At 38.0% G+C, this 7756-nt stretch overlaps 1 long non-coding RNA gene across 1 annotated transcript; it reads left to right on the top strand.

Moving 5' to 3' along the window:
* The first annotated feature begins 431 nt into the window (after positions 1-431).
* Positions 432-1057, top strand: LOC117340006. The gene is made up of 2 exons (XR_004535350.1): positions 432-603; positions 634-1057. It is a non-coding gene; the product is annotated as an uncharacterized LOC117340006 (long non-coding RNA).
* Positions 1058-7756: the final 6699 nt, after the last annotated feature.

Genomic DNA, 7756 nt, shown 5'->3' on the forward strand with positions numbered 1-7756 from the left:
AAAAAATGAAATAAATCTTCAGTTAAATGTCGAATATATAGAGTATAAACCCCAAAACTGGTCCCTTAGAGACAACACATACTTAACAGTGAGTGTAACTTTCCCGATATGTTACATCGTATCTATTTATTTATGTTGGTGGATTAATATACTTGTATAATAGATATGATTACTCCATCTCTCTCCTATGACAGTCCCATACATCTCTCTCCTGTGACGGTCCCATACATCTCTCTCCTGTGACGGTCCCATGCATCTCTCTCCTGTGACAGTCCCATACATCTCTGTCCTGTGACGGTCCCATACATCTCTCTCCTGTGACGGTCCCATACATCTCTCCTGTGACAGTCCCATACATCTCTCTCCTGTGACGTTCCATACATCTCTCCTGTGGCGGTCCCATACATCTCTCTCCTGTGACGATTTGATTTAAACATAGTTTTATTGTTAAATATAACAACAGGAATAGGACACAAGTTATCGCAACTTAAAACGCCTTCTTCCAATAATCATTATGTACATAATATGAATTTACAATATAATACAGTATATAAAATTTGTATATGATGTAAGAAAAGACAGAGATGAGGGACAGAATGAAAAGTAAATATGTTAATGCCAGTTAATTTAAAGAGAGAGAGAGAGAGAGAGAGAGAGAGAGAGAGAGAGAGAGAGAGAGAGAGAGAGAGAGAGAGAGAGAGAGAGAGAGATGACCTAAAATCGATTACTGGATTTAATAAAATTTTGAACATATTGAAAAATATAGCCATTTTGTTCATCAGATAGTTTAGGAGAACCCCAGAGAATAACATTAAGAGTCACATTACAATAGCGGGAGAGATTATCAAATAAAGTTTCACGCTCTCTTCTGTACAATATACAATCAAAAAAATAATGATACACGTTTTCACACTCATTACCACATGCACAGGTTGTATCATTAATTATATTTACTCTATACAAATCATAGTTTAAGCTACTACAAACATGTCTTAACCTTGTGTGTAAAACATTTAATTTTCTATTTCCAGTTAGATAATAAATAGGTAATATATCACGATTGTTTTCTATTTTGGATTTAAATCTACTAATGGATGGCTGTTCTCTGATATCAATAGGTAAATTATTCCATAACCTAACAGAAGATGGGATAAAGGATTCATAAGAAGTAGACAATCGAAAATTTGGAACGGTATAGTTTTCTTTATTTCTAACATTATACGAATTACGTTCAGCTACTCTTGGAGGAAGAAGATTGCTGAAATAGGAAGGAGTTAAATCATTGTGGAGTTTATACATCATTGAAAGTTTACGGAACTTTCTTCTTTCAGATAAAGGTTGGAGCTGGGATTCTTTATATAGAGATCGTTTGCTAGAGAAAGATGGCATGCCGGTAATGATTCTTGCTGCCTCAAGTTGAACTTGTTCTAGTTTATTTACATCTGCCAGAGAACAACCATCCCATACCTCACAAGCATATTCCAATACAGGCAACACAAATACTCTATAAATTCGTAATAAAGTTTTTCTACTCAACAAAAATTTGAATTTCCTTAACACCGATACTTTTTTCATACATGTTTTTATTATTTCTGCTATGTGCAGGGACCACTTTGCATCCGAACTGAAAGTCACACCTAAATGTCTATGGTTACTAACTAGTTTCAAAGTTTCTTCTCCAAAAGTAAGGTTCAAGGGTGGAATATTTTTTGAATTTGTTATTAGCAATACATCAGTTTTTTGTGGGTTAAATTTAGTGAGCCAGTCTTGAGACCATTTATTGAGTTTTTGCAAGTCATTATTAAGAGATCTTTGAATGTCTAAAAGAGATGATGAAGAATACATTAACGAAGTGTCATCAGCAAATAAACGAGATATACTATTCATATTATCAACAATATCATTTATATATATTAAAAACAAAAGGGGTCCCAAAACGCTTCCCTGTGGTACGCCAGCAGTCGTGTAACCTGTATTGGAGTACACATTTTTAACTATAACTTGTTGCTGACGATCAGAAATATAATTTTTTAACCACTCTAGAAGATCACCCCTAATACCATATGCTTCTAATTTAATTAACAAACCCTTGTGCCATACACGGTCAAACGCTTTGGAGATGTCGCAAAAGATAAGACATGCGTGTTTTTTTTCCTCTAGTGAACAACAAATATTGTGGTAAATTTCGATAAGTTGGTGCACTGTAGAGTGACATGACATGAAACCAGACTGTTTTTCATAGAAAAGGGAGTTTTCATGAAAATAATTGTAAATGTGTTTAAAAACAACTCTTTCAAAAACTTTACCGATACAAGACAGAAGAGTAATTGGTCGATAATTGGACACTAAATGTCTATCACCCTTTTTGAAAAGGGGAAGTACAACGCCTTTCTTCCAGATTTCAGGAAAACTTTTTTGATTAAAAGACATATTAAACAAAATTGACAAAGGTTTACATATGGAATTTGCAGTAAATTTTAACATATGGTGACTTATGGTATCATGACCAGATGCTTTCCCTAGTTTAAGAATTTTCAGAATATCGCAAACTTCGTCGGATCTGACTACAACGGAGTCAAGGAAAGAATTAGTTCTAAGATTAAAATTTGGTAATGGAACCTCCCTATCATTAATTGTTGAAATAGAACAAAAATAGTTATTCAAAATATTGGCTTTTTCGATATCACCAAGTTCAATATTTCCACTATCTGGGTTCGTAAGTGGTGGAATAACTTCCAGCGACTCAGATTGTTTATATAATTTACGAACAAGTCTCCAATAAGATTTAGGGTTACTAGTGTCAAGCTTATCAATAATGTCCCCAACTTTATCATAAAACAACTCCCTTGCATGCTTTTTCATATTATTGACCTTATTTCTTTGTTGTTTATATTTTGTTAGATTGGAAATGGACTTAACACGCTTGAATACTTTACGGAGTCTATCTCGTAGCCGCATAGCTTTCCTGAGTTCTGAATTCATCCATAGTTTATCTTGTGGTCTAATAACAACTGATTTTTTTGGTATACATTCCGAAGCATATGATAAAAACTGTTCAGTGAATCTAACACTGGCGATATCAACAGAATCAAAATTTTGGAAAAATGTTTCCCAATCAAAAGTATTAATCAAATTATTTAACTTATTAAAATCTGCATTTTTATATGACCAAACTTGACGGGTATAGTTACGGGATAGACTAATGGGTATAGACAGAAATACTACACATCCGTCATGATCACTTATATTACGATCTATCTTAATAACATGAGAATCTGTACATCTAGAATTATCACTCAATAAAATAGGGTCCAATAAACTATGTCTCGTCAATCCGTGTCTAGTGGGTTCATTAATAACATTGGTTAAGTCCATTTCCAACATAATTTGATTTAAAATATGGTTATGCGATATGGTTAAAAAATCAACATTTATATCTCCAACAATTACCACATTCGTTGTAATTTCTAAGGCCTTCTCAATAGAATATTTAAAATTTTCCCAAAAAGGATGACATGAACCTTGCGGTCGATATAAAGTACACAGTAATGAAATTTGCCTGTCCATTTCGATTTGTATCCAAATATTTTCTCCATGTACAAATTCAAGATCGTATCTTCGAATACATTTCAACGAATCAGAATAATATACTAATAAACCTCCACCTGAGAAATTTCTATCTTTTCGAAACGGCTCCATAAAACCCGGTATAGTTAATTCAGAAAATGGTACATGGTGATCTAAATGGGTTTCGGTAAAGCACAAGATATCAAATTCATCTGCTATATTTTCAATATATTCCAATTTGTTTCTTATACTCCTAGTATTTAAATGAAATATAGACAATTCATTTTCCGCGGGACCAGGGTTTGATTCTATATCCATGTCCAATATCAACAGTAATAATAAAATATTGTAATAAAATATGTTGTCAAATTGTGACTGTATGCACACAAAGACGAAGGATATCAAACTTGCTATCAAACTAGATAAAATATCTAAAAAAAAATTAGCACTGATGTGACCTTTAAAATGAATCTTCTTAAAAATTAGTCCCCCATAAGCTACATTGTAAAAACTTCCGATAGAAACTCTGTGCCAAATTGCGGATATATCACCTTCTAACCATTATCAAAATTAGTCAACCGCACAGTGATCCCATCGGAAACATTCACAATAATAGCATTATAAACTATTCCGAGAAAGAAAACGGCTCTTGAATATACATATTGGTTTCGGTCAAGGTCAAAGTTTAGTAAACAGTAGACAGATAGATAAAAGAGAAAGAAAGATGATACAAGTAAGGATAAAGCGAGAAGAAATATAGAAAATGGAACAGAAGTATGTAATGACATAACTAATTGATCGAGAGAAAGTGAAGATCGGAGATGCTTACGATAATAAAAATAAATGAACACTGATATTTTCAAGAGATAAAGAGAACAAGAATAATGTTAAATGGTACATACACTCATCAGTACATATCTACACACTTAGTACACAAGTACGCTGGAACCCACATGCATACTATATGAATACATCGTATTTGCCACACACATACACACAGGCAAGTTGCAAACACACCTCACTGCGCACACCACTAAATCAGCTCCGTCATTGCGCACGCGCCCTACAAATTTCACATGCACGCGCTCTACAAATTTTTCATGCTTACTATAGAAAAGAAAACAGTCTTTGCCACACACACATATTATACACATATATTCAAAGCTAACACGACTCACTGCTTATAATTATAATAATACCAACATACCTCGCAGTAAATATTTGCACAAGAGATAAGCAGAAACACGTACATGTATATCCAGAAGATAACATATAAGGCAAGATGTAGAAAAAAATATCAAACAAAAATGCATATAATAATTGTACACTTGAATAAACTGTACAGTGTATCTCTCCTTCCTCGTGAAGTTCGAGTGACTTGAACAGGGATAAATTTATTACAACATAATTTATAAATTTATAAAAGGTATCTACACACCTAGCATCTAGCTAATGTAGGTAATGTACACTTACACTGTCCGTGTTGTAGATTGAATTCATTACAGTTGATTATTGAAGGACTTAAAATTACGAGGAATATTCTTTGTTCGTAAAATTAAAAAAAAAACAAAAACAAAAAAAACAAAAAACAAAAAAAACAAAAAAAAAAAAACATATAATAATTGTACACTTAGATAAACTGTACAATGTATCTCTCCTTCCTCGTGAAATTCCAGTGACTTGAGCAGTGATAGATTTAGCACAATAAAGTTTATAAAAGTACATCTGTATAGGAACGTCAACCATTGTTTATGAGGAATGTTTTTTTTGAAATTACAAATGATAATGTTCTTTTCATGAACGTAGTCGATATAGCATCATATAGTGTACTATTGAACCAAAGAATATGATTGTAACTTATCATTTAGAATTATTAGTGTTGAAGAGACTGGTGATCAGCGAGCGTGTGTCGAATCGTTCAACTCATATGCAAATAGAATAGGAGAGTCTACAACAAGTTATACGTAGGGGAGCAAACTATTTGACGGCTCCATATATGAATAGTGTGTAGGTCCACGAGAGAGAGTGAGAGAGAGCAAGACACCCCTCGACATTTCTATCATGCGAAATTACAGGGTCATCGAGGGGTCACTCAGGCCCGAAAGAAGCATTTGTAGTCTAACCACGTGTATGGTTTTGTAAAATAACATGACTTCAAAAGTGTTCACGTGTACATTCGCTCACACTTCAAACATGGGAATATAGTTATACATTGTACGTGTAACAGCTAAAATAGCATAATTATTTAGTTTTATAAACACCATGCATATTTCAATTGAATAAAGTAGCAATTGTTAGTTGGTGACAAGACATCATCCACTAATTTGGACGGTGTGGGACGTATTCATAGCCGGGTAGAAGTTCACCTATGTCTTTCAATGACACAATCATGAATTTCGGTCCCATACATCTCTCCTGTGACGGTCCAATACATCTCTCCTGTGACGGTCCAATACATCTCTCCTGTGACGGTCTCATATATCTCTCCTGTGACGGTCCCATACATCTCTCTCCTGTGGCGGTCCTATACATCTCTCCTGTGACGGTCCCATACGTCTCTCCTGTGACGGTCCCATACCTCTCTCCTGTGACGGTCCCATACATCTCTCTCCTGTGACGGTCCCATACATCTCTCTCCTGTGACGGTCCCATACATCTCTCTCCTGTGACGGTCTCATACATCTCTCTCCTGTGACAGTCCCATACATCTCTCTCCTGTGACGGTCCCATACATCTCTCTCCTGTGGCGGTCCCATACATCTCTCCTGTGACAGTCCCATACATCTCTCCTGTGACGGTCCCATACATCTCTCTCCTGTGATGATCCCATACATCTCTCTCCTGTGACAGTCCCATACATCTCTCCTGTGACGGTCCCATACATCTCTCTCCTGTGGCGGTCCCATACATCTCTCTCCTGTGACAGTCCCATGTATTTCTCCTGTGACAGTCCAAAACATCTCTCCTGTGACGGTCCCATACCTCTCTCTCCTGTGGCGGTCCCATACATCTCTTTCCTGTGGCGGTCCCATACATCTCTCCTGTGACAGTCCCATACATCACTCATGTGGCGATCCCATACATCTCTCTCCTGTGACGGTCCCATACATCTCTCCTGTGACGGTCCCATACATCTCTCTCCTGTGACGGTCCCAAACATCTCTCCTGTGGCGGTCTCATACATCTCTCTCCTGTGACGGTCCCATCCATTCCCTGTGACGGTCCCATGCATCTCTCCTGTGACGGTCCCATACATCTCTCCTGTGACGGTCCCATACATCTCTCCTGTGACGGTCCCATACATCTCTCCTGTGACGGTCCCATACATCTCTCCTGTAGCGGTCCCATACATCTCTCATCTGTGACGGTCCCATACATCTCTCTCCTGTGACGGTCCCAAACATCTCTCCTGTGGCGGTCTCATACATCTCTCCTGTGACGGTCCCATACATCTCTCTCCTGTGACAGTCCCATACATCTCTCCTGTGACGGTCCCATACATCTCTCCTGTGACGGTCCCATACATCTCTCTCCTGTGACGGTCCCATACATCTCTCCTGTGACGGTCCCATCCATTCCCTGTGACGGTCCCATGCATCTCTCCTGTGACAGTCCCATGCATCTCTCCTGTGACGGTCCCAAACATCTCTCCTGTAGCGGTCCCATACATCTCTCCTGTGACGGTCCCATACATCTCTCTCCTGTGACGGTCCCATGCATCTCTCCTGTGACAGTCCCATACATCTCTCTCCTGTGGCGGTCCCATACATCTCTCCTGTGACGGTCCCATACATCTCTCTCCTGTGACGGTCCCATACATCTCTCTCCTGTGACGGTCCCATACATCTCTCTCCTGTGGCGGTCCCATAAATCTCTCTCCTATGACAGTCCCATACATCTCTCCTGTGACGGTCCCATACATCTCTCTCCTGTGGCGGTCCCATACATCTCTCTCCTGTGACGGTCCCATACATCTCTCTCCTGTGACGGTCCCATACATCTTTCTCCTGTGGCGGTCCCATACATCTCTCCTGTGACGGTCCCATACATCTCTCTCCTGTGACGGTCCCATACATCTCTCTCCTGTGATGATCCCATACATCTCTCTCCTGTGACGGTGTCATGCATCTCTCCTGTGGCGGTCCCAAACATCTCTCCTGTAGCGGTCCCATACATTTCTCTCCTGTGA

The sequence above is a fragment of the Pecten maximus genome, chromosome 12 (assembly GCF_902652985.1).
Source record: "Pecten maximus chromosome 12, xPecMax1.1, whole genome shotgun sequence".
In the NCBI taxonomy this organism is placed as follows: domain Eukaryota; kingdom Metazoa; phylum Mollusca; class Bivalvia; order Pectinida; family Pectinidae; genus Pecten; species Pecten maximus.